We start from the raw sequence: 27,766 nt of genomic DNA, 5'->3' as shown, positions 1-27,766 counted from the left end.
TTCCCTCCTAAGGTGCTATCTAATGGGAAAAGGGTTTTGATTGGATCTGTCATCATCTGACAAAGAAAGATAGGACTGTCCTTTCCTTTGGGAAGGGGCTTCCCTAGTGGCTCAGTGGTAAAGAACCTGCCTACCCAATGCAGGATACATGGGTTCAATCCCTGGATCAGGAAGATCCCCTGGAAAAGAAAATGGCAACCTACTCTAGTATTCTTGCCTGGAAAATACCAAGGAGGAAGGAGCCTGGTGGGCCCCAGTCCAGGGGGTTACAAAGAGTCAGACGTGACTGAATCTGAGTGACTGAGCACACACAGCACTCCTCTGGGAAATATCTGCTTTCTCGGGGACTAACAGCCTTTAAGCAGAGGCTCTATCCAAAGATGGAGGGGCTGGAACGAGCAATGAGAACCACTCACAACTTACCTTTGGTTTACATTCCAAACAGATGGAGTCATCTGTAATAGGATCTTGTCCTAATTACAAGACCTCATCTCTTATTAGCTGCTACTAGTCGGTGGCAACCTGTAAGTAATGTTAAGACCTCCTGTCTCACCGGGGTATTTGGGTCCCACCTGGGCTGACTCCGGAGCTGCTCCCACGGCTGCCCTGTTTGAACTCTGCATGTTCTAACTACTCTCAAGTAACACGATTGCCATTTTCCCTTTTGAAGCAAATGAAAAGATGGAGAAAGAATATAGCTTGCATTTAACACCAGGGAGATCAGCTGACAGCACATTCATATAGAAATATTCTGGACTGAGCAAGTTTGCCTTGCTGAGATCAATATTCAGCCTCTGGAACTGAAATGCCATCACGGGCTTATTAATTGTTCTCAGCGTTGGATGCGGTGCTGTCTCACACCAACCCTGAAGTGTGCCTTTGGAATATTACAGCTGCGTTCCCTGAAAGGCCTGTATATCAGGCTGAAGGCAAATAATATTGAGTGTAGAAAACTCTTGGGTGATTAAGAAATGGGTGTAATAAATGATGTGATACAAGTTGTTGAAAACCTTTGAAACTTTCCTCTGGCTACTAAGTGTGGCCATTGCCGCAACCCCCAGATGCTCTTCCTTGGAGTTGCTTTCCATCCACAGTCCTCCATGCAAGCAGGAGCTGAGTTGACAGTGTTTGCCAAAGCTGACTGGGCTACAGGGGCTCCTGACCCCAGAGGAGAAATGCTGAATGAGGGGATAGAGAAGTTGGAGTTGACTGGGGGCCCCTGGAGCTCTAAGGTCATGTGAAGATGAAGCTTGGGCGTGTATCCTGGGAAGTCAGCCACATAGGCTCGGGGTGGGAAGCAGAGGGTAAGTGCCTCACACAGGGACAAGCGGATGAGCAGGGAGAGGCAGAGACAGGACTGCACCATCCCCAGAGAGAGAGAGGAACAGGGTAGTCGTCTGATGCCTTTCCCAGCCCCAGAGGTCCACTGAACTTCCTGTACCAGGATCCCAAGAGGGGTCCCCTTTGCCTCATAATAACTCCCTTCTAAATGTTGACTTTTGGGGAATCTATATCTGTTCCTTGCCATCAAGTGTTCTGCGTGGAAAGCACTCTGATGCTGAGTGTCTGCCTGTCCCAGCTTTTTGCAGATGCCTCTAGCAACCCTTTTCAAAAATAGGCAAAAGACTTGAATAGGCATTTCGCCAAAGAAGATACACCAATGACCAATGGGCACATGAAAAGATGCTCAATGTCACTACTCATTAGGGAAATGCACATGAAACCCATGTTACATCCATTAGAATGGCTACTGGGGAAAAAAAAAAAAACAGAAGGAAAATAACAAGTGTTGATGAAGATGTGAAGAAATGGGAACTCTTGTGTGTTTTTGGTAGGAATGTGAAATGGTGCATTGTGGTGGAAAACAGTTTGGTGGTTCCTGAAAAAGTCAATATAGAATTACCAATATGACCCAGAAATTCCATTCCAAGTTATGTACTCAAAAGAATCAAAAGCAGAGTGTCAAGCAGGCACCCACACACAAACATTCAATTATGTGAATCATTACAGCACTGTTTATAATCCTCAAAAGGTAAAAACAATCTAGATGTCCATCAGCATTTTGGGGTAAATCAACAAAATGCAATCTATCCATTCAGTGAAATAAGATTCCAAGAATATGGGTGAGCCTTGAAAACCTTATGTCAAGTGAAAGGAGCCAGACACCAAAGGAAAAGTACTGTCTGATTCCATTGATATGAGGTGCCTAGAGCAGGTGCCCAGGGCTTGGAGGAGAGGGGAACAGGAAGCTACTGTTTAATGAGAGCAGAGTTTAAGTTTTGCAAGATGAAATTGTTCTGTAAGAGGATCGTGATGATGGTTGCATGACAATGTGAATGTACTTAATGCTCCTGGAATAAAACTGATTAAATGGTAAATTTTATGTTATGTGTGAAAGTGAAAGTCACTCAGTCGTGTCCCATTCTTTGCAACCCCATGAACCCATGGAATTCTCTAGGCCAGAATACTGGAGTGGGTGGCCTTTCCCTTCTCCAGGGGATCTTCCCAGCCCAGGGATTGAACCCAGGTCTCCTGCATTGCGGGCAGATCCTTTACCAGCTGAGCTACAAGGGAAGCCCAAGAATACTGGCCTGGGTAGCCTATCCCTTCTCCAGCGGATCTTCCTGACCCAGGAATTGAACCGGGGTCTCCTGCATTGCAGACAGATTCTTTACCAACTGAGCTATCAGGGAAGTCCTATATGTTTTGCCAGAATAAAACAGACAATGAGTAACTAGGTAAAGGGCAGTGGAGAGCGGTCTCCTTTCCCTCCTTCGTCGTTTTGTTACGGCCACTGGGCATTCGGCAAATGCTGCCTGATTCTCCCTCATCAGAAAGTTCTTGCTGCTGCATGTGGGTGAGACTTGGCCACCTGATAGGAGGGAGATAATTGTTGACTGACCTGTGTTGCAAAGCAAAGTGCTTTTCAAGAGCAGTTGGAGTCTTAAGTCCTAAAATGGAGAGCAACTGAGGTCTGATTTTGTGCATGTTTTATGGAACTGCTCCATTGGGAGCATGCATGTCATTGTCTCTAACGGACCATCTTTGAAACTTCTTCCAAGCTCTGTGGTGTCATTTTTTTTTCTTACTGTGTTAGTAAGTCTACCTGCACAGAACACAAAGATTCTCCCTAGGTTGTTAAAAATAAGTTGGGAGGAGTGTTCATCGCAGAGTGATTGATAATAATGAAAAGTTGAAAGCAATCTAAATGTCTAAGGTAGGGAAATGGTTAGTTCTTGTGTATCCAATTGATAGAATAATATACAGCCATTAAAAAAATCACATTTCTAAGGCTGTTGAATGATGTGAGAAAATGCTCACAGTATAATACTAAGTGAGAAAGAGGGATATAAAACTGGATATTCATCATGGTATTTTGTTATAACCTATGACCATATCTGTATAGAAAACCATTTTAAAAGAAAAACACTAAAATGTTAAAAGTAATCAGGGCAGAAAGATGATAGATTTTTTTTCTTTATACTTGTCTGAGTTTGGTTTTCTATAAGGCATAATTTAACTTATTTTTTAGGGCTTCCCGGGTGGTGCAGTGGTAAACAATCTACTTGGCAAGCAGGAGATTCATGTCCAATCCCTGAGTCTGGAAGATCCCATGGAAAAGGGAGTGGCAATCCACTCCAGTATTCTTGCCTGGGAAATACCATGGACAGAGGAGCCTGGCAGGCTACAGGCCATGGGGTTGCAAAAGAGTCGGACATGACTTAGTGACTAAACAACACTGGTATTAGGAAAATTAAACTTTGCTAGTTTTTCTTTTTTTTAAGAAAATGAGGTGGGCTCACTTTACTGCACAGGAATCCAACATAGTACTCTCAGGACAGTTTTGAAGGCCCTCAGGCCACTGACCCTTGGCCTTTGAACTCTGGCTTGGGTCTGCAGCTGCTGTGTGTATTAAGAGCATTGATGAGCAGTGGTTTCTTACCCAGTATTCCTCACAGAGACCTCAGCCCAGCGCATCATTTGTTTTGTTCGTCAATGATGGGAGGTGGAAACAAGGCCATCGGCTTATTCTGTTAGAATCTGTGACTGAGTTCACTCACTCACTGTCCTGTGGACACTTTCCTATTTCTGAAGCTTTCACTACCTGTCCGCTGCATGGCCCCCAAAGCTACACAGCCCCGCCTTCTGCTCCAGGGTTCCCGGTGGACCCCATTCTCCAGGGCTCTTGAGTTCTGCTTGCTTACTCAGAGAGATGAGCGATTCATGCTTGGAATTCCAGTGCTTGTTTATAACCTAGCGAACAATTATTTGGGGGAACTTCGAATTCATCTTGATTTGAGTTTTACGGAAAAGAATAGATTACTCTTCTTCCCCAATAAAATATGTTCCCAGCTGGCTATTTATGGAATAAGTAAACTACAAACAAAACAAAGCTAATGACATACTTCCTGGTGTTAGCATCATAGACTTTATTACAATTAAGGAAAGGAAAATTAAATCAGCAATTTAATCTAAGGGGCATTTTATACCACTTATTATTGGCATTTTTGATGAGCCCAGTATTTATCGTTCTGTGGGAATTAATACTTTTGTGTTTCGTAAGTCCTGTAAGCCCTGTCACTGGCCTAAGCATCTTCTCTTTTGGAATATTTAAAACAGTGAGATGTGTGCCTTTTTTACTACATGGGTCAATGTGGGATTGTGTAATGATAATGTTTACTCAAAGTTAATAAAATCTATAACCGTGTAGTGATATACACCCTTTAAGGAACATTGTCATTTTGTTTTGTTTTATTTTAAATAATAGCAGCAGTATATTCTTTGGCATCCTTTTAAAAAGCCATCATGTCTAGGCAAAAGCACCATATTCTTTGATGCCTTTGGAAACAAATCACTTTCTTTAGCCAAAATGGAAGCAATCAGGCCATTAAAATGATTATCTACTTTGAAAACAGAGACTCTGGGAGATCATAGAAGATATTCCTACACTTAAAAGAGCAAAACCTTATAACAAAAACTAATCTAGAACACTTGCTAAAAAGAGCAGCCAAAGTCATCAAATTCAGTTACACCAGCACAATGCACCCTTGAGAATCTTGTTTGACACTGTTGAATATTAAGACTGTTTGGACACAATTATGGCTATTGTTGGTCACAACTCTGGCATGACATTAAGCTAACAGCATGCTGCGGCTGTCATTGTCTCAAGGTCAAGTTCATACCATACCCAGGGATCTTAGAGCCATAGCTGAGAGGGTGACAAGAGACAAGTTCAAGAGCAAGACCACTTTCTATGGTGATTGAACACCACCATAATGAGAACATTATTTTTAATTGAAGTGACATTTTTATCCATAAGTGAGGAATAAATCTAAATGTTAAAAAACTTAAAAGGATACGCAGTGGGGAAAGGCTGTGAAATTCCTGTAAGCAGTGGTGCTTCGTCTTCTGAAGGGCACAACCAGGGAAAAGTCCTAAGGCACAGAAAATGTCTAGCTTTGCAATAGCAAACTCCTTGACTGGTATTAAAAAGCCCATCCCAGAGGCTGGCCAATGAAGGTATTTACAAATGAACACATGAATAAAAGTCTCTGGAGTGTAATCTGTCAGGTTATAAGCATCAACTGTTTAGTCAGCTTTTGTTAACTGATTTTCATGCTATTAAAAATGTCTAAATAGATAACAGCATTTAACGAGACAATATTGATTTACTGAGTCTAACTTAACATGCTGAATACTCCTATAAAAATGGGATGAAGAAATGATTTTATGGAAAATAGCATATGATTATTGCTTTTAATAACTATTGAGACATAATTCACATATCATCTGATTCATCCAAAGTGTGCTATCCAATGGCTTTTTGAATTAGTTTTTATTCTATGGGCTTCTCTTGTGGCTCAGATTTGCCTGCAATGCGGGAGACCTGGGTTTGATCCCTGGGTTGGAGACCTGGGTTCAATCCCTGGGCTGGGAAGATCCCCTGTAGAAGGAAAAGGCTACCCACTCCAGTATTCTGGCCTAGAGAATTCCATGGAGAGTCCATGGGGTCGCAAGGAGTTGGACACGACTGAGCGACTTTGACATTCTCACATTCACATTTGTCTTTTAGCATACTCAGTTATGCAACCATCACCACAATTATCGAATATTTCCATCACTCCCAAAAGAAACACTTTATCCCTTAGCCATCAGTCCTTAGTTTCCCCCACCCTCAACAGCTTCAGCCTTAAGCAGCCACCAGTCTATTTCCATGTTTATAGATTTACTTATTCTGTATGTTTTATATAAATAAGAATGATACATCATGTGATCCTTTGTTACCAGCTTCTTGCACTTGGCGTAATGTTTCCAAGTGTCATCCATGTTATAGCATGTATCAGTATTTCATTTCTTTTTATGCCAAAATATTCCATTATATGAATATATCACATTTTATTTATCCATTTGTTAGTTGGTAGACATGTGTGCCTTTTGACATGTTTCCACTTTTTGACTATTATGAACAATGCTGCTATGGACATTGGCATACGAATCTTTGAAGATTTATTTTCAGTTCTCTTGGTATACACCTAGGAGGGAAAAGTGCTAGGTCATATGCTAACTCTATATTTAATCTTTTGAGTTGTAGTAACCCACCATTATGACATTATATTTTCTGAAATATTTGACCCAGCATATATTTTTTTTATAACTCAAAAAATAACTTTAGAATCTCACTATATCCATGGTTCACCTTATTATGGCAATTGATCCAGACACTCCTAGGACATGCAAATCTCTCATTGCTCCAAATGAATGCAGTACTGAAGTTTTCTCTACTTCAGTATAGATTTGGATTTACATATGTGATACCTCTCTTCAAAATAACATAATACATCTTGGAAATTATCTTGCTAATTGTAATAACAGTCTGAAAGAAGGAGAAACAAAATTAGAGGCACTGAGATATTGAGCTGCTTTTGAAAAATCAGAGTAAGTTTGTGGTGGTCTGAAATAAGGTCTTGGACCACCTGTTCACCATGCCAATGCCTCAAAGACGCAATACATGATTACCTTCTAACTTATGAGAAAGAGCTTTCTCTTTATGGGCATAAATCCCTCTCATTTTTCCTTCCTAAGAATATTGGCCATGTTTTCAGGTGTTTGTGTGTGTGTGTCTGTGAACAAATTGAAGATAGGTGTGGATTCTCTCCTTAGGTAGGGCAGTGTGAATACTTTTTCAAATAAGGAGTTCTGCAATTTTCAGAAATGGGTATGTGTGTCACCCAAGCACCTTTGAGGAAACTTTAAACAAATACTTTTAACGAATTTTGGGATTACACTCTTATTTTTATATGTATTTCTTTGAAAAGGCCTTAATTCTTCTAATGACTTTTTATCTGAAAACCTTGTATTAAACTTTACTTTTTTCTAAGTCTTGGGCATTTTATTCATCCATCCATCCATTCATTCATTCAAAGTTGTTCATTTATTGAAAGCCAGTGGGAGTTTCAAGGTAGTAGGAGAGAAATCCAGAGAGAGACATACGACAGGATTGGAGAGGTGGGTGGAGGTAGGTCTAGAAGGGTTCTGTAGGTTTGATAGTAAGAGTCTGAGTTTCATTCTGTGTTTAGTGGGAAGCCACAGAGGGGTTTCAAAGGAGGAAGTGATGTGTATTTAAAGATGCCTCTGGAGTATTGGAAATGAAGAGCCATTGCAATAATCCAGAAAAGAGATGATGGTGGCTTGGATTAGGACGGTGACAGAGCCGATGGGGAGAAGATGGATGGGGGATACATCTGGGGAGTAGCCACAGGCCTAGAACTGAGAGAGGTGAGAAAGGGGGAGAGAGAATCAAGAATTACCTCCAGATTTCTAGTTCAGGCCATGGGATAGAGGGTGGGGCCCTTTGAAACGAGAAAGGCTAGGGAACGGGAGGAATCACAAGTTCATTTTGGATATATAAGGTTGACGATGCTTGTAAGACATCCAAATGGAGATTGAAAATGAGCATCTGTGGATGCCAAGGAGAGGACAAAGGTGTGACTCAGGCCTGAGAGACAATTTCAGGCGTTTAAAGCCTGTGAATGATACAGCTGTGGGATTACTAAGGCCCCCTTGGGAGAGTGTGTGGAGGGAGGAGAGGAGAGCTGGAGGCCAGGCCCTGGCAGACAGTGAGAGGCTGGATAGAGGAAGAAGGTCTTGCAAAGGAGACTCAGAAGAAGCAGACAGAGTAGAAGGCAAGCCAAGAATGTGGGTGTCATGGAAGCCAAGGAGAAGAATGCCTTGGGAGGGAGGGACCGTGTAAGAAGGTGGAGGTCTTGACTCATGCAATTTTAGTGTGATGACAGGGAGATGAAAGTTAGAGTTGGAGTATGGTGGGTTAAGGAATGAAAAGGAGGTGGATCCAGTGGGTGTGTAGACCATTCCTTTGAGAATTTGAGATGCAAGAAAGAACAGTGAAATGGGGAAACAGCTGGAGGTGGATGAGCAGGGAGGTTTCCTTTAAGATGAGAGATGTGCAGGTAATTATTCACTAAAAGGGATTCTCTCCCGGTTAACCAAGAAGAAAGCCTCAGTGTGGTGCCAGTCCATCTAAAGTACTTCTCTAACTTCTGTTGATGTCCCTTTTGAATCCAGAGAGAGCAGGCTTGAGACCTGGAGCTGTCCATCAGAAATTACATCAAGTAGGAATTGAACCACACTGCTTTGCTTTCATTGTACTTAATTTTTTATGTTATAGTTATGTCAAGTGATATCAGTTTTCCGTTTATATTCAGTTCAGTTCAGTTCAGTTCAGTCACTCAGTCATGTCCGACTCTTTGTGACCCCATGGATTGCAGGACATCAGGCTTCCCTGTCCATCACCAACTTCCGAGCTTGCTCAAATTCACTTCCATCAAGCTGATGATGCCATCCAGCCGTGCCATCCTCTGTCATCCCCTTCTCTTCCTGCCTTCAATCTTTCCCAGTATCAGGGTCTTTTCCAATGAGTCAGTTCTTTGCATCAGGTAGCCAAAGTATTGCCATTTATGTTGGTGATATGCAATTTCCTTTGAAGATAGAATTGAGTTTAAAAAGGGAGGCCATATCAAGGAAAATCTGTGGTAAAGAATAGCATAGGAAGTATGGGATGTAACCAAAATGGGGACAGTGGCATAAGAAAGACAGAGGCGGGAAACATTACGTCCTCTCACGTGGCCTGACCTGCAATCAGGTGAGAGTTAGCTTCATCCACTCCTGCAAGGTCATGTCAAAGAGATTCGTCTCAAGATGCTGGAAGGGAGGTGGGCAGCACCGTGTGACGGGAACCACTCAAATCATTTGTTCAACATCCCCTCAGGAGTTTGTGAGTCAGCAGACGGCGGGAAGCACCAGGGCAGAGGAGCAGCTGAGCTGTGTTGCGCCGCCAAGCGCTGTGCTGTCCCCCTCCTGCTCCCAGGCCCTCCTGCTGCCATCAGCACCCACCTCCCCTCGGAGTTATCCTTCTGCTTCGGGACTGTTCTCACAGCATTTAGTGTCAGCTGCCTGCCCTGCTGTGTAAGAAAGAACACAAGGTAAGTTGAGGACACGTTATTCCCAAATGACCTAATTTCAGCATTGGCCTTTGGCCTTTGTGAGGGCATGGGCATGACCATTGGATGAGTCAGAGTTTCTGGAATTTTCCCAGTCAGTGGTGCCTTAAAGGAAGACATCTTTTCCTCAATTGAGAGTTTGCCCTTCCAGGCAGAAGCGGGGAAAAGTCCCTTTTCTTTGTTCTTCTATTCTGGATTTCCAGTCATATGTTTAGACTTGCTTCTAGCAAAATAGTATCCTGTAGGGTTATCAGCTCTTCTCAGTTAGTCTGAGACTGTCCTGATTTTAAAACTGAAAGTCCCATATATCAGGAATTCCCTCTGTCTCAGGTGAACTGGGGTGGTTGGTCCCCTAATCTTAGGTCCAGAGATGAGCATACATTCGTAGGGTGATGCTTCTCTTGGACATTAAAGAGTGTTTGAATGGTTGTGTCCAGAAAATTGTGTTTTGACAAAGTCAAAGGGTATTAAGTGATTTCCTTATTCAGATTTAGACTACAGTGAAAATATTCAAACCATACTGTTTTTGTTAATACTAGTTATGTAATGCATTAAGAGAAGGGTTTGTTGCATCAGCAGTGGCTTTAATTGGGCTGAGCCAGGAGAACCTGAAAAGAACTATTCTTCAAGGCATGTTTATAAAACCTTCTGGGTTCATAGTGACACATAAGCCCCAATCAGCTTCTTACAGTTGGCATTGATCCCTTGGTGTGCCTGTCTGCAAAATAGACTGTGCTTACCTAAAATATTTGAGATTTGCATTGTATTTCCTTACAGTTATGCTACCTGCTATGATAAACAACCCCCCAAGTGTATAATTACTCAGTGCAATAAAAGCAAATTTCTTATTTACATAAAGTCCAAAACAAATGTTCCTGATTGGCTGGTAATTCTCCTCCAGGGGGTGATTCAGGGACCCAGTCTCCATCTGTTGTATGGTATATACAACATATTGCTTCCAAGGTTGTCATGATTATCTGCATCAAGCCAGTGGAAGGGTAAAGAACATATGATAACATGCATGGTGGGGTGTTGTTGGAGGAGGGCAAGCTTGGGTGTGACACTTATCATTCACTCGCATTCCATTGGCTAGACCTCAGTCACAGGCCACCCCCAGCTTCAAGGGTGGTTTGAGGAATGCTATCTAGATGCTGCTGCTGCTAAGTCACTTCAGTCGTGTCCCACTCTTCGAGACCCCATAGACGGCAGCCCACCAGGCTCCCCCGTCCCTGGGATTCTCCAGGCAAGAACACTGGAGTGGGTTGCCATTTCCTTCTCCAGTGCATGAAAGTGAAAAGTGAAAGTGAAGTCGCTCAGTTGTGTCCGACTCTTAGCCACCCCATGGACTGCAGCCTACCAGGCTCCTCCGTCCATGGGATTTTCCAGGCAAGAGTACTGGAGTGGGGTGCCATTGCCTTAGTGACCAGGAACTCCCACAAGGGAACTGTCTTGCAGAAAAACTGGTCTCTAGCAGCATCTGACCTCACATGAAACATCTGCTGCTCTCTTATAAAAAAGGGGGGGGGATATAGTGAAAAAAGTTTAAAAAATTTTTTTATTGGAATACAGTTCATTTACAATGTTGTAATTAGTTTCAGGTGTATAGTAATGTGAATCAGTTACGCACATATATACATCCATGCTCTTTTGGATTCTTTTCCCATAGAGGTAAGTTTTGTTGTTTAGTTGCTAAGTCGTGTCTGACTTTTTGTGACCCCCATGGACTGCAGTACATCAGGCTTCTCTGCCCTTCATTATCTCCTGGAGTTTGCACAAATTCATGTCCGTGGACTCCATGATGCTCTCTAACCATCTCAAACTCTGCTGCCCTCTTCTCCTTTTGCCTTCAATCTTTCCCAGCATCAGGGTCTTTTCCAAAGAGTCAATTCTTTGCATCAGGTGGCCAAAGTATTAGAGCTTCAGCATCAGTCTTTCCAATGAATACTCAAGGTTGATTTCCTTCAGGATTGACTGGTCTGATTTCCTTGCAGTCTAAGGGACTCTCAGGAGTCTTCTCCAGCACCACAATTCAAAAGCATCAGTTCTTCAGCTATCTGCCTTCTTTATGGTTACCTTCTTTATGGTCCAACTCTCACATCCATTCACGACTACTGGAAAAACCATAGCTTTGACTATACAAACCTTTGTAATCAAAGTGATGTCTCTGCTTAGTATTGAGTTCCCTGTGCTGTACAGGTCCTTATTATCTATTTTGTATGCTGCTGCTAAGTCACTTCAGTCATGTCCGACTCTGTGTGACCCCATAGACCTCGGCCCACCAGGCACCCCCATCCCTGGGATTCTCCAGGCAAGAACACTGGAGTGGGTTGCCATTTCCTTCTCCAATGCATAAAAGTGAAAAGTGAAAGTGAAGCTGCTCAGTCGTGTCTGACTGTGAGCGACCCCATGGACTGCAGCCTACCAGGCTCCTCCGTCCACGGGACCTTCCAGACAAGAGTGTGCAGTAGTGCGTATATGTCAATCCAAGTCTTACAGTTCATCTCCCCTCCCCATTCCCCCTGGTAGCCATAGCTTGTTTTTGACATCTGTGACTCTTTCTGTTTTGTAAATAAGTTCATTTGTACCTTTATTATAGATTCCACATATAAGTGATGTGATATTTGTGTTTCTCTATCTGACTTCTTTTTTTTTTTTTTTTTTGCATTTCTTTTCTATGGGAATGGTCTTGATCCCTGTCTCCTGAACAATGTCACAAACCTCATTCCATAGTTCATCAGGCACTCTATCTATCAGATCTAGGCCCTTAAATCTATTTCTCACTTCCACTGTATAATCGTAAGGGATTTGATTTAGGTCATACCTGAATGGTCTAGTGGTTTTCCCTACTTTCTTCAATTTCAGTCTGAATTTGGCAATAAGGAGTTCATGGTCTGAGCCACAGTCAGCTCCTGGTCTTGTTTTTGCTGACTGTATAGATCTTCTCCATCTTTGGCTGCAAAGAATATATTCAATCTGATTTCGGTGTTGACCATCTGGTGATGTCCATGTGTAGAGTCTTCTCTTGTGTTGTTGGAAGAGGGTGTTTGTTATGACCAGTGCATTTTCTTGGCAAAACTCTATTAGTCTTTGCCCTGCTTCATTCTGTATTCCAAGGCCAAATTTGCCTGTTACTCCAGGTGTTTCTTGACTTCCTACTTTTGCATTCCAGTGCCCTATAATGAAAAGGACATCTTTTTTGGGTGTTAGTTCTAAAAGGTCTTGTAGGTCTTCATAGAACCGTTCAACTTCAGCTTCTTCCTTGGAAGGAAAGTTATGACTAACCTAGATAGCATATTCAAAAGCAGAGACATTACTTTGCCAACAAAGGTCTGTCTAGTCAAGCCTATGGTTTTTCCTGTGGTCATGTATGGATGTGAGAGTTGGACTGTGAAGAAGGCTGAGTGCCGAAGAATTGATGCTTTTGAACTGTGGTGTTGGAGAAGACTCTTGAGAGTCCCTTGGACTGCAAGGAGATCCAACCAGTTCATTCTGAAGGAGATCAGCCCTGGGATTTCTTTGGAAGGAATGATGCTAAAGCTGAAACTCCAGTACTTTGGCCACCTCATGCGAAGAGTTGACTCATTGGAAAAGACTCTGATGCTGGGAGGGATTGGGGGCAGGAGGAAAAAGGGGACGACAGAGGATGAGATGGCTGGATGGCATCACTGACTCGATGGACGTGAGTCTGAGTGAACTCTGGGAGTTGGTGATGGACAGGGAGGCCTGGCGTGCTGCGATTCATGGGGTCGCAAAGAGTCGGACATGTCTGAGTGACTGATCTGATCTGATCTAATCTGACTTCATTCAGCATGACAGTCTCTCTAGATCCATCCATTTTTGCTGCAAATGACATTATTTTGTCCTTTTTAATGGCTTAGTCATATTCCATTGTACAGATGTACCAGATCTTCTTTATCCATTCCTCTGTCAATGGATGGACATTTAGGCTGCTTTTATGTCTTGGCATTTATTTATTTCTGTATAGCAAATTACCCCCAAATTTAGTGGCTTTAAACAGTAACAATCATCTATTATTATCATCCCTTATTGTTATGAAGGTTGGCTGGGTTCATCTAGGGGTTTGTCTTGGGGTATCTGCATGTTTGCAGGTAAACTGTAACTATGGCAGGAATGATCCTGAAGGCTTCTTTGTACATATGTCTGATGCCTGAACTGGGAACACTCAAACACCAAGAAACTGGGAGAGCTAGTAGCTTCTGGGCAGCCATACTTCTTACATGGCGCCTCTGGGCTCCAAAGTGGAGTTCCCATATAAAATATAGGACATTCAGTTAAACTTTTAATTTACAGAAACAATTAATAACTTTTTAGTATATGTCCTTTGTAGTATTTGGGATATACTTTCACTAAAAAATTATTTTTTATTTTTCCAAAATTCAAATGTAAGTGGATATCCTGTATATTTAGACTTGCTAAATTTGACAACCCTATTCCAAAAGCAGTGTTCTGAGATTGAGAGAGCCAGGCAGCAGCTCTGTTGCCTGTTTTGACTTTGTCTCAGAAGCTACACAGTATTCTTTTGCCTGCCCAGATGCGGGGATGTCAACAGCACATGTAGTAAAAGCACACGGGATGGGGTATAACCCTTACAGTAGTCATCTTTTGTCCAGATTAGGAAACTTTGGTTCAGGCAAATTCCATGACTTGGTTAGGTGATATTGCCAAGAAGGGGTAGACCCAGGATTCGAATTTTTGACTGACTGGTTCAAAATCCATTTTTGAGCTCATGAGCATCAAGGACAGGGGAAGTTTTGCAGTAAAAACACACAATCAGACTTTAGGGAAGCAGATTTCCCAAAGGTCAGAAGAGAGATAACCCAGATGTCACTGTCAGAGATTTTTAGATGAATCCTGTCTCAAGAGGGTTGGGGCACTCTGAGAAATGTCACTCTAAATCTTTGATTGAAAGTGCTCCTCTTTCAGAAGGAAAGGGAAGGGAGCTAGTAAAACCAGAGGCTGCACAGGACATCCTCTGATGCTCTCAGACTTTAAAGGGCTGGAACAAAAATGGGAAGGAAGAGCACTTAGCCAAGGACAAATAAGAATCAGTTGCGGAGAATTGTAGGAATAGCAGCAGGAAGTGTTACACCCCAAATGATTTCAGGGAGAATGTTTGGGAAAACAAGACAGGGTAACACTTGCTGCTGCAGGTCAATGGCACAGCATTTCTGGGTCAGAAAAAGAAGGGACTCCTCCAAGACAATCACCTTGAAACTAAAACAACCTCTGAGAAATAGGAGATGATCAATTCATATTGGTTCAACGCATGAATGAACATACAAATATGTTTAGAAGGAATGAGAAGTTATGCCACAACTGACCCCAGGAAGAAAGCACCAAATTCTTTTACATGGAGCTTCAGTGCAGAAGATCTACAGCCAGGTGGGATGCTAAGAGTAGAGACTCTAAAGGAAAGGAAAGTAAGATGAGCAAACATCAGTCTAATGCCTACAAAGAATAATTAATAACAATTAAAATGAGTTACTTGCCAAAAATTAGGACCACTCTTCCATTGAAGGGTTTCCTTGGTGGCTCAGATGGTTAAGAATCCACCTGCAATGCCAGAGATCTGGGTCCAATCCCTGGGTTGGGAAGATCCCCTGGAGGGGCATGACAACCCACCCCAGTATTCTTGCCTGGAGAATTCCTATGGAGAGAAGAGCCTGGGGGGCTACAGTCCATGGGGTCGCAAAGAGTTGGATATGACCGAGCATCTAAGCACAGCACAGCATAGCATTCCATTGAAGAACTGGCAAAAGAAGTTTTGATTCAGAAGTATTTTTGGCTTTAGAGGTTAAAATTCTAAACATAGATATTTGTTTTAAAAGATTTTCCTGTTTTAGTATACTGTAATTTAAAAAATCTTCTAATTCTGTATTTTCTTGCTAGGGAGAAACTTTGAGTTCAATTTCTTGCTAGAGAGGTATCAAATCCTCAGGTTTGAGTATGTGCGTGAGGGCTTAGTCGCTTCAGTCATGTCTGACTCTTTGTGATCCCATGGACTATAGTCTTCCAGGCTTCTCTGTCCATGGGATTCTCCAGGCCAGAATACTGGAGTTGTTTGCTATGCCCTCCTCCAGGGGATTTTGCCAATCCCGGCATCAAACCCGGGTTTCATGTCTCCTGCATTGGCTGCTGCTGCTGCTGCTAAGTCACTTCAGTCGTGTCCGACTCTGTGCGACCCCAGAGATGGCAGCCCAACAGGCTCCCCCGTCCCTGGGATTTTCTAGGCAAGAACACTGGAGTGGGTTGCCATTTCCTTCTCCAATGCATGAAAGTGAAAAGTTAAAGTGAAGTCGCTCAGTCGTGTCCAACTCTTAGCGACCCCATGGACAGCAGCCTTCCAGGCTCCTCTGTCCATGGGATTTTCCAGGCAAGAGTACTGGAGTGGGGTGCCGTTGCCTTCTCTGCCTGCATTGGCAGGCAGGATTGGCAGGCAGATTCTTTACCACTAGCACCAACTGGGAAGCCCCAAAACTCCAGTAAGTGAAACCATTATAGCTTAATTTGGTATTTGGAAATGTGTTCATAGACACCAAAAATAAAAGACATCAGACACATTTATTCAATCATTTTTTAAAAAATTCCTACCATGTGCAGTCTGTGTTCTAGGCACTGGAGACAGAGTGATGAATAGGGTGAGCCCTGTTTAGTAAGTAATCAAATAAATTTCTAAGAAAAAGTTCAGAGTTATATATGCCATAAAAGAACAGGTGAGGGGATATGGAGTGAGTACAGAAACTTCTGTCTTAGATACTTAGGTAAGATTTTTATAAGGTGATGACATAAGAGCATAGATTAAAAGATAAAGAGCCAGCCATTGTGTATACATTAATAATAAGTATAGTAAAATGTATTATCCTTGTAATAAATCCTATAAAAACTTCTTTAGTTCATTCATTTGTTACTGAGGGATTTAGCCTCACAGAACCCTGGCAGCCAGTAACTAGCTGGTGTGAGGTTGTTGCTCCTATATCCTGTGATCCATCCTAAAGTCAGTGAGGCAGGCAGTTGGGAATGGTGTGGTGTGATGAGAGGGAAGGAAGGACCAGCAGGGAGTGCAAGAATGAGTTGGAATCTGACTGGTCTCTCGATGCCTTTAAGCCTCCATCCTCAGCGCCCTTGGTCACAGGGCTAGGTGTTCCCCTGGCCAGGAGCTGGAGTTGCTGAAGGAAGAGACCCTGTGGGAACTGAAGGAACTGGGGCTCAGCCTCTGGCTAACAAAGCAGAGCCAGCAGAGAAGCATGGTCTGGAGCGAGCTATGCCTGCACCTCGTAGCCTACTTTCCTAGCAAAAAATACGGCTGCCTCCAAACCACACTTAGGACTGTGGGCCGTGCTAACCCAGAACTATGCATGCAGCTACGCTCGTCTAAGACAGACATTCAGCTTAACTGAGCTGACACAATACGAAACACAGGATGACCTGCTGGAAACACAGGATGACCAGGGTGGTTTGTCTTCCTCATTTTTGTTTAGGTCCTGTCCCATCAGTGACGACCTACCTAACATTGCAGCCAGTTTCTGCTGGGCCAAACACAATCCTTCTAAATCCTCTCTAATGTCTCTTTACTTTCCATAGCACTCATCACCTTCTTTTTTTTTTTTTTGCCTCACTCTACACCATGCAAGATCTTAGTTCCCTGACCAGGGATTGAACCCATGCCCTTGAAGTGGAAGCACAGAGTCCCAACTACTGGACTACCAGGGAATTCCCACTCATCACCTTCGTATATGTGTGAGTGTCTAGTTGCTCAATTGTGTCTGACTCTTTGCCACACGCCTGCCAGGATCCTCTGTCCATAGGATTCTTCAGGCAAGAATACTGGAGTGGGTAGTCATTCCTTTCTCCAAGGGATCTTCCTGACCCAGGGTTCAAACCTGGGTCTCCTGCATTGCAGGCAGATTCTTTACCGACTGAACCACCAGGGAAGGCCCACCTTATTATATGAAAGTGAAAGTCACTCAGTCATGTCCGATTGTTTGCGACCCCATGGACTATACATTCTGTGAAATTCTCCAGGCCAGAATACTGGAGTGGGAAGCCTTTCCTTTCTCCAGGGGATCTTCCCAATTCAGGGATCGAACCCAGGTCTCCTGAATTGCAGGCAGATTCTTGACCAGCTGAGCCACAAGGGGAGCCCTAGAATACGGGAGTGGGTAGCCTATCCCTTCTCCAGCAGATCTTCCCGACTCAGAATCGAACCAGAGTCTCCTGCATTGCAGGCGGATTCTTTACCAACTGAGCTATGAGGGAAACGCCTACTCAATTATTATTATTACCATGCTTATTGCTTGTTGTTTATTTCCCATCAGTAGAACAGAAGTTCCACAAGAGCATAAGTATTTTTCCAACCACGATGTGTCCCAAACACCATGCACAGCTCCATCCCTGAGCAGGCCCTTAGGACTTGCTGTTGAAGGAAGGAGAATAATTGAGAGGGTCAGAGATGAGTCTGGAAAAGTCAGCAGTGGCCAGGTCAGTAGAATGGATTGTGTTTTAAATGTGGTGAGAAGCCTTTGGGAGTTCTCGGTGGAGGAGTCAGGTGTTCTCTTGGACATGTTTTAAAGATCACGCTGGCAAAGTGTGTGTGTGTGAAGGGGTGGGCATGAGGACTATGGGAGGTGGGAAGCCCAGGTAGAAAGTGATCACCGTTGTCTAGCTGGGGATAGTTTGGACTATGATGTTTGCAAAGAAGTGGGGGCAAGTTGTCAGACTCAAAATGTGTTTTGAGGGTCAAGCTGTCAGCACTTGTCAGTGGGTTGGATGTGCAAGATGAGGGTGGCTCAGGGTTTTAGCCTGAAATATGGAGTGAAATGGTGGGGGCCCATTGGCAGAGTGGAGACTGGAGAGGAGCAGGTTTGAAGAGAGAGGCCCAGATTTTCATTTATTTATTCAGCAAGTGTCTACTGAGCCCCTGCCATGTGCTGGGCACTGTCTTAGGAATACAACACTGAACAAACTGGACTAAAAGCCTTGCCCTCAGGGAGCTTACATTCTAGTGGGAGAGAAAAAACAGCAAACAGGCAAGTCAGTATGATATAGCGTGTTGAGAAGTGATGGGAAGTAGGGATTGGGGAGGGGATAGGGAGTGTGAAGGATGTAAAATTAGGAGGCTTGTTTAACATGGGGCCTTTGGTAAAGACTTGAGGAAGTGAGGGAGAGAGTCACGTGGACATCCCATAAAAGAACTTTCCAGGCAGATGGAATAGCAAGTTCTCCTAAGGTTGAGCCTGTCTGCCATGTTTCAGAAACAGCAAAGAGGCCAGCATGGCAGTGGGGAGAGCAGGGATAGAGGAGAACAGGAAAGTGATTGGCTGGGCACACAGATCAGACCATTTTGGGGATTTCTACTTGGCATGAGATGAGAAGCCTCCAGAGCAGAGAAGTGACATGAGCCAATCTAACCTCTAACCTAAGGTTTGAGACACCCATTGGACTTCCTAGTGGAGATGTCAAGGAGAGAGTTGGATGTGAGTCTGGCGCTCAGGGAAGAGATCATAGCTGGATTTGGGTGTGATCAGAGTATAACAGTATTGAATGCCAGGGATGCCAGCCAGAGAAGCATTAATTACAGAGGAGAGCAAATAACGGCAGCAAATGTCCAAGAAGAAAGTGTCATGTGAGGGGACTCAGGCCACCTGTAGTTACTCTGGTTCTGCTTGTTTCAAGTTGAGGGGCCACTAATAGGAACCACAAGGCTTCCCAGGTGGGGCTCGTTGTAAAGAACCCACCTGCCAATGCAGGAGACTGTTAGAGATGAGAGTTCGAGCCTTGGGTCAGGAAGATCCCCTGGAGGAGGGCATGGCAACCCACTCCAGTGTTCTTGCCTGGAGAATCCCATGTATAGAGGAGCCTGGCGGGCTACAGTCCATGGGGTCGCAGGATGTGACTGGAAGTGACTTAACACCATCACCAGTAGGAACCACGGCTGACCTAATTCATACGCAGTGCTCTGTGGGTTCATAATAAAAGAAGTCTATAAATTCAACATTCAGATTATATGTGTATGCCTATTGCTGTGACTCTTAAGTGGTTTCAGGTGGACAGATATAGGTAACAAGAACCCAGAAATGACCAGGATTCTCAGCTACAGGTAATTTCCAACCTTTGGTCTGAGAACCATAGGGGCTGCTTTTGGCAGAGGTTGGTGCTTTGAATAAGTCCTGTCAAGGTCACAGTCAGTTTGAAGCTTTTTCTAAAAACTTACTCTTGCCTGTTCACAAATGGTCAGGTTCGCAGCCATGTTCTGGTAAAGCAGCTCTTCTGCATAGGATGGGAGGAACCTGATTTGTTGTGTTTGCTGATTTGCATGATGTAAATACTCTTACCACAGCCAGTCTTAAGGTACCAGTCATTTAACAACTGACTCTCAAAATCCTGCAATTTTGCTGAGTATATAACAGCTGGCTTTGGTGTATCAATATTTTCCTCTCCATAACTCAGGGATAGGCTACACTTCTGCAGCCCCAATTCCTATGGCTTCTCAGATTTTCTCCACTCCCTGTATCCATGCCTCTGGGTCACACTGAAGACAGTCAAGTGGCCAGTACAATGGCCTTTACCTCTGGAATTAGGAATTCCTTTTAGGAGGCTTTCCTGGTGACTCAGATGGTAAAGAATCTGCCTGCAGTGCAAGAGGCCCAGGTTTGATCCCTCAATTGGGAAGATCCCCTGGAGAAGGGAATGGCAATCCACTCCAGTATTCTTGCCTGGAGAATTCCATGGACAGAGGAGCGTGGCAGGCTACAGTCCATGGGGTTGCAAAGAGTCGAAAACGACTAAGTGACTTTCACTTTTCTGTGACAGTCGCTTTTAGCCATGACCCCAGGAAGACATCAGCAAGTGTTTTCTGAACAGAACTGCTGTCCTTGTCATTTCCTACTGCAAGATACTTGTCCTCAGTTCCTTACATAAATGGAACTTTCTACATTATTAGGTTATTTTGAGATCTTCTGCAGGGAGGACCCTGAATCTGATGCTGGGGTTACAGTAGGCACATATCTGCCCTTATTGTTTTTTTTAATCAGAATATAATTGCTTTGTAATGTGTTCGTTTCTACTGTACAATGAAATTAATCAGCTGTATGTATACGTATATGCCCTCGCTCTTGAACCCCCTCCCACCCCCTCCCCACCCCAGCCGTCTAGGTCATCGCAGAGCCCCAAGCTGAGCGCCCTGTGCTACACAGCAGCTTCCCACTGGGCACCTATTTCACACCTGGCAGCGCAGCATGTCAACCCCAGTCTCCCAGTTCATCTCATCCTCCCTCCCGCCATGTCCACTGGGCACCTACTTCACACTTGGCAGTGCAGCATGTCAACCCCAGTCTCCCAGTTCATCTCATCCTCCCTCCCGCCATGTCCACTGGGCACCTATTTCACACCTGGCAGCGCAGCATGTCAACCCGTCTCCCAGTTCATCTCATCCTCCCACTGGGCACCTATCTCACACTTGGCAGCGCAGTATGTCAACCCCAGTCTCCCAGTTCATCTCATCCTCCCTCCCGCCATGTCCACTGGGCACCTACTTCACACCTGGCAGTGCAGCATGTCAACCCCAGTCTCCCAGTTCATCTTATCCTCCCACTGGGCACCTACTTCACACCTGGCAGTGCAGCATGTCAACCCCAGTCTCCCAGTTCATCTCATCCTCCCACTGGGCACCTATTTCACACCTGGCAGTGCAGCATGTCAACCCCAGTCTCCCAGTTCATCTCATCCTCCCACTGGGCACCTATTTCACACCTGGCAGCGCAGCATGTCAACCCCAGTCTCCCAATTCATCTCATCCTCCCTCCCGCCATGTCCACAGTGTCTGCACCACTATTCCTGTCCAGAGTCTTATTGGAGACTTGAGAAAAATGGAAAGAACACCTAGGAAGGTTATTAGCATTATTCTATGTGCTGTGCACGGGCTAAGTAGCTTCAGTTGTGTCTGACTGTTTGATAGAGCATGGACTGTAGCCCGCCAGCGTCCTCTGTCCATGGGATTTTCCAGGCAACAATACTGGAGTGGGTTGCCATGCCCTACTCCAGAGAATCTTCCCCACCCACGGATCAAACCCACACCTCTTATATCTCCTGCATTGGCACCCGGATTCTTTACTGCTGTGCCAACTGAGAAACCCATGTCCCCCATGAAAGCTTACCTGAATTTGCCTACAATGAACATCCACCAATCTGTGGCCCTCGTTTTGCAGGGAACATTTGCTAACTCTATAATAATATATAATATTATTTAATATTAATAACATTATTATTATATATTATTATTATTATTGTTTCCCCAGAGCACCTTAATGATCAGCCAAAGACTATGGATCTCAGGATTGTCCATTGGAAAAAATACAACCACTGTATATGTGCCAACCATTGTACATGTGCTGTGCTTAGTCACTTCAGGAGTGTCCGATGCTTTTCGACCCCATGAAATGCAGCCCTCCAGGCTTCTCTGTCTATGGGGATTCTCCATGCAAGAATACTAGAGTGGGTTGCCTTGCTCTCCTCCAGCGGTTCTTCTCAACCCAGGGGTTGAACCCAGGTCTCCCACATCGCTGGTGGATTCTTCACCATTTGAGCTACCAGGGAAACCCCAAATTCAATAGTTTAATTCTATGCACTGCTCTCCCCACCCCCACCCAAAATTCCATCCCATTTCTAAAAGTCATGTGTGGACAGTTGAACATCCTTTGGGACTCAGCAGTAGTTAAAAGCAGGAAGAGGACTCTTTACTAAACCAATTCACCACGTTTAGAGACCAGCAACCTTTCTCTCATATGCCTATTATTTGGAGAAATGATTCAAGCTCCGGTAGCTGGTCAGCTGGTACCCTACCTGTCATTGCAACCTCCTGTTGCACACTCATCAGCAGACCTGGCGTAAAGCATCTCAGGGGGGTCACGTGGCTGGGAGAAGAAGGAAGACACAGCTACCACAAAGAGACACCCCGTCCAGGTCTACAGGACAAGGAGGCATTTTGTGACCGGTGGAAGACACAAGTGTCTCCTATCACCTTCTTTGTATACATGATATGGTGAAAACGGGAGAAAACGCACAGACCAGAAGACACCCAGACAGTGGGCTGTTCTCACTGACGACATTTGTGCCGCATTCCTCCTCGCCCCTGGAGTGCATTGCGACACTCAGACTGGTGGTTCTGGGAGCCAAGCAGCTGATGGGAGAGCCTCAGGAGGCAGCAGAGACAAATTAATCTTCAGATCCACCAGTTCCCCTGAAACATACCACTTGCTAAACTGAATTTCAAGCCAAGAGCGGCAGTTTTCCACAGCCCAAGTCTGGAAAAGCCTGTGAAACCATGTTGGGTTCGAAACCAAAGTTGGTTTTTTGCTGTTTTTCGTGGAGCACCAGAGGGACAACTCCAGAATTCCAGATGTGAGGCAGCTGGAGGGACGTGTGTGTCCAGACATCTGCACAGCAGCTTCAGAAAGGCGACCACGGACAGCAGCTAAAAACCACCACTGACGACCTTCTTTCTCTTTTCTTACCTGAACCTCTGGACTTACTTGTCTGAAAAGAGAGAGGAAAAAAAAAAAGCTGGCACTCATTGTTTTGTTTTCTCAATTTTCTTGTCAACTGACTCATGATAAAAGAATGTCCTTTTCAATCAATTTCAATTCCGCAGAACAGAAAAATAGAGAATTTATAGGCAACTATTGGAAACAAAGGAACCATCTGTTTTTTTAAGTATAATTTTTCTCTGAAATCGTTCTCTCCAAATACTTGGATCATTTATTTTCCCTCACCGCACCACTCTGCAGTGACCCAGAGAACCCCATTGTCCAACCCAGGTAGGTTTCTTTGAAAAGAAACCCTCCTCCCGAGAGTGGGTGGGTTCCTGGAACAGAAGTCTAGTGGGGTAACCAGGACCTCTGTCTCTGCACGGGGAGGGCTTCGTTATCATGGGAAGCAGCCTGGGCGGCTGGTGGAGGTCATCCAAGCCTGGCTATTCCGGTTCATTTGTCATTTTCTAGTGACAGTTTTCATTTTTCGGCCAGGAATCTCCAGGGGTGTTTTAAAACATTGTGACTACAACTCAGTCATGTGCTGGTAGCTGCCACGGACTAAAAATTCACTTATCCGAAAGCCAGAGATGGCTCTGTCAATGGAGATGAGTCTTATGTAAGCCAGGGGATGGCAACAAGTTGTCTCTGAACCTCCCAGCCTCTGGGCTCCGTCCTTCCAACTTTTCAGTATATGATGCTCTCAGTCCCGCCGCACATGCAGGAACCATTTTGCATCCACGCCAAGGTTGCTGTAGGTCCCTGGTGGAGCCTTGCAATCTGCTCACCAGCCCCTGCCTCAGAGATTTCCCCGGTTCAGACCTGCCGAACTCAGCAGCCACCCTCCTGGACTGTCTCTCGTCTCGGCCTCTCTCCCTCACCCACCCAGGAGCTGACCGCAGCTCCCTTCCCATGAGACACGCTATCACAAGATTGTGGCACTTGGCCGACTTTCCTGTGGGCTGAAGAGTGGTGGGGTGGAGTCCGATAGAATATTTCAGTCCTGACCTATGCCCAACTTTCCTTTTCAGGCTCTTGGTCTCCTGCTCTGCTGCTGGATCCCTTTTGTTCCCCAGAACTGGTCTTATCCCTCCCAGCTTCTCCCCCATGACTCTTATTCCCAGCCCCGCCTCTCCCTCCTTAGGCTCCCCTGAAATCTTCCTGTCGCACCCACTTTATTTTGCCTCAGTGCTTTCTGAAGTCCCCCTTTCCAGGAAGACTATGGCTGGGCACCCCACCTCCTCCCATGACCAAAAGGCCCATCAAACCCATGAGGGTATTTCCATCCTCATGGATGAAAGAAAGAAGAAAGAGTGAACATCACAGTGGACTATAGGGGCTCTCCTATAAAGGCCTGACCAGGAATTTGGGTATTAGCCAAATTAGAAGTAGGTTGACGTGGCCTCAACCAAGCCCTTGCCTGGCTCCTGTGGAATTATCTGCATGGGAAACCACTGGTATTTAGTCTACATTTAAAACTTCTATATACCTTACTTTCATTTCTTCTAAAACTGTCTGCTAGGCTTCCATTTCTATTTTTAAAAGGCATGAAAATAAAATCACTGGCTAGTGACGAAGAAGCCACCCAAATTTTCAGTTCTAAAAGGAAAAAAAAAGACAGATCAGAGAAATACACCTCAAAGCGTACACAGCTTTTGTTTCTAAACAAAACAGTGGAATTATGAGTTATTTTATTGTCTTATTGGGTTTTTTGCAAATTTTCTATGATAAACATGAATTATTTTATAATATAAAGATGAAAGCTACAAAATTATTATAAGAAAGATTTGCTCCTTTAAAAAAAACAACAACTGTACATGCCTCCAATAAACCATTTTTACAGAGTTCATCACAGCTAACAACCACACTAACTGGGTTTTTCTCCTTTTAATCATTTGTAGCCCCAGTATGAAATGTATCTGTTTCAAAGTCTCAAATATGGGAATAAATAGCTGATATGCCTAGAGCCTTCTGTGAATATATCAGATGACCTTTGCTTTTGTAAACAGCATCCGATGAAGGGAAAAGTCAGTTATCTGACATTGAGAGCTGTGGTCCCTCAACCACCCAGGCAGAACCTTCTCTTTTTAGCACTTCATTTTTAGCTGGTTGAAAGTCATAATTTTTGCCATCGCTGTTACCGCGACTACACCATCACCATCACCATTGTTACCATCATCACCATCATCATTATCCTTTCTTTAACTGAGTACCTACTATGTGCCAGGCTAGATACCTGATATGTGACATACACAATCTCATATGAATATGAATTCTCATTGAGACTCTATAAAGTAAGAATCCTGTCCCTGACTTATAGCTGAGGAAACAGGCTCAGAGAAACTAAGTTGCTTACCTGATCATTCATGACCAACCCAGCATGAACTATAGTGATTTTTTAAAATTACATAAATATTTTAATTAAATAATAAAATAGATATTACAAAGATTTCTCTCTTTATTTTTTAAATTATGAAATATGATAACACATTTGCAGGTGACTTGGAAAATACAAAACAAATTTACATGTAGTTCCACTATATATTATAATTATTTTTAAAAATTCATTCTTAAAGTATAATGATATTCTTTATAATATTGTATTGGTTTCTGTCACACATCATCATGAACAATTATCTTTTTAAGTAGATACTTTAAGATTTTTAGTTGGAGTTTTAATAACAAACTCTCAAAAATTAATAGAACAGATAGACAGAAAAGTCAAAGGATGTAGTAGACCTGAAAAGCACTATGAACCAATTCAGCATAATTAAAATTTATACATTTTTCACACAACAGCAGGATACGAATCCTATTCAAGTTCCCATAGATTAGAGGAAAGAAAGACAATGTTTAATTCTGCCAACCTCACCCAACAATATAACACAGCAGCTAGCTATATTACTGCAATTCAGTCATTCATCCATCCACTAGGAGAGTCAACAGTTGCCTGATATCCCATCTGTGGAAGGCATAGCCCTAGGAATTAGGAGATCTGCACAAGCATAAAAGGAAGTTCCCTGGACAAATTTAGGAAAGGAAATAAGCCAAGCATAACTATAACCCAAGTCCAAATGTGGCAGATGTGCTAGCAAGGACAAATGCAAAATGGTACGAGAATCCAAAGAAGAAATTACCAGGTGGGAGTGAGTCTGTTTAAGGGAGATCTTCATGGAAGATAACTGTGTTTACTCATTGAACTGAGTAGCAACTCAGTGTATTTCAAATGGAGGGAATGACAGGGGCTAGGGAATTCACATAGCATGCAAAGGGAATTGCAAGGAATCCAATGTAGCTGGAACAAGGGGTAGCCATGTGTGGGTGAGCAGGGAATGGCTGATTATGGAGGGGACCCTAAGTGATTCACCTGAGGCTTTAAACCTTATTTCAGAGGTGCTTGGGCCAGGCTGTGCAGGAGGACATGACCACAGCTGTGCTTTAGGGAGAGTAACCTACCAAGGGTAGGGTGGTGGGGACTGGATAAAATGAAGCATGGGGTGGATCAAGAGAGTCAGCCTCCCCAACACTGTAAATCAACTGTATTCCAATAAAAATCTTAAAAAGTTAATTAAAAACACACACATATGCAAAATAAAACATGATCTAACAACCACGAAAAAGAAGGTCAGCCCCAAAGACTGGGTGAATGGAGAGACAAAGGAAAGAGATCAGACCTACATTCCAAGCCTGGGTGACCAAAGCCCTCACCATGGCCTGGGCAGCCTGTCATTCTAGACTCTCCTCTCCTTCTGATTTCATTTCCTTCTTATCTCCCGCCTTGTTCACTCTGCTCTAGCCTTTGTGGTTTCTCTAAACATCAAATACTGGACACATTCAGCCATGAGGACTTCTCTCTTGGCTTGGAAACTCCTCCCCAGATATGTGCAGGGTTCACTCTCTCTCCTCCTCCAAGGCTTTGTCCCAAGGTCACCTCTTTGCTGGGCCCCCCATCCCCCTTATTTTACTATGTTCTTCTCCGTACCAAATATTACTTTCTGACGTAGTATGCACGTTACTTATTGATTATGTTCGACTGTTTATCTTCATCTGGCTTGTTCACTGCTGTAAACCCGCAGCTGGAACAGAGTAAATGCTCATTAAATATTTGTTCAATGGTAATGCTGACACGGACAAAAACTGGGATGTCAGGAAAGAAAGCTAGCATGGGTAAGAGGAGAGATTAGGGCTGGTCTTGAACATTTGGTCTTAGGTGCTGAGGAGTGCTAGGTGGAGAAGTCTTTCTGGCAGCTGGGAATATGTGTCTTGAATGGAGGAGCCAGGTCTGGCCTGGGAGCCTGGGAGAAGAAGCTGTCCAAATAGAGACGACAACAAATGAGTTTATTGGAGGGCTGTTTTGGTTTTTTACCTTTTAAAGATGATTACTAGATACTTTCAAATTACACATGTGACTCACATTATATTTCTCTTTTTTTTCCTGAACAGTATTATTTTGAACACAAGCATTTCTTATGATTTTGTGTATGTTTGTTGCTATCTCTTTTTCTTGCAGATTATCAGATATTCTGAAGGGATGATGCAATGTGTCAACAAAGACTCCATCTGCCGTTATATAAGCATCTCTATGCTCAATAAAAGAGAATGATCCTAAGCTCTAGTTATAAAGAACCATGACAAAAAAAATATGAAAATTTTCTAGGCAAAAAAACAGGCTGTTAGTTTATTTTAAATAAATATTTTAGTGAC

The 27,766-nt window shown here is 43.7% G+C and overlaps 1 long non-coding RNA gene across 2 annotated transcripts; it reads left to right on the top strand.

Moving 5' to 3' along the window:
* Positions 1 to 8,713: 8,713 nt before the first annotated feature.
* LOC112444484 (uncharacterized) lies at positions 8,714 to 25,553 on the top strand. Of its 2 annotated transcripts, none has more exons than XR_009493005.1 (3): positions 8,714 to 9,500; positions 21,833 to 23,350; positions 24,094 to 25,553. It is a non-coding gene; the product is annotated as an uncharacterized lncRNA (long non-coding RNA). The 2 variants fall into 2 exon arrangements; XR_003032774.2 differs by lacking the exon at positions 8,714 to 9,500 and adding an exon at positions 15,359 to 17,276.
* The last annotated feature ends 2,213 nt before the right edge of the window (positions 25,554 to 27,766 follow it).

The sequence above is a fragment of the Bos taurus genome, chromosome 26, assembly GCF_002263795.3.
Source record: "Bos taurus isolate L1 Dominette 01449 registration number 42190680 breed Hereford chromosome 26, ARS-UCD2.0, whole genome shotgun sequence".
NCBI classification, from domain to species: Eukaryota; Metazoa; Chordata; class Mammalia; order Artiodactyla; family Bovidae; genus Bos; species Bos taurus.
This window is presented reverse-complemented; position numbering and strand designations above follow the sequence as displayed.